This window comes from Charadrius vociferus, unplaced genomic scaffold (genome assembly GCF_000708025.1).
Source record: "Charadrius vociferus isolate BGI_N301 unplaced genomic scaffold, ASM70802v2 scaffold259, whole genome shotgun sequence".
Classification (NCBI taxonomy): domain Eukaryota; kingdom Metazoa; phylum Chordata; class Aves; order Charadriiformes; family Charadriidae; genus Charadrius; species Charadrius vociferus.
Genome location: NW_009661368.1, coordinates 2,825,454 through 2,825,761, shown reverse-complemented (window position 1 = coordinate 2,825,761; position 308 = coordinate 2,825,454).

Genomic DNA, 308 nt, shown 5'->3' with positions numbered 1-308 from the left:
AGCAGGACCGCAGGCGCAGCCGGCAACTGAGACAGCACAGCAACCTCACGCTCCTTGTGCGCCGCTACTCACAAACTGCACTCTATGATTGTCGTCCCACTGCCGCTCAGCGTCTCCTCAAGAACCTGCGCGGTTTTGGAAGCTGCCAGGGGCTGCGGGTCACTGCCGGTGTGACAGGAGGTGTCGGCGGGCTGGCGAAGGTCCCTCAGGCCAGGCGTCCCCCGGCGCGCCGCGCTGTGCCGAGGCGGGCGTCCCCTTCGCACTTGTCCTCAAGAGCTGGCGGCACGTGGAGCGCTGCCCTGGGCCGC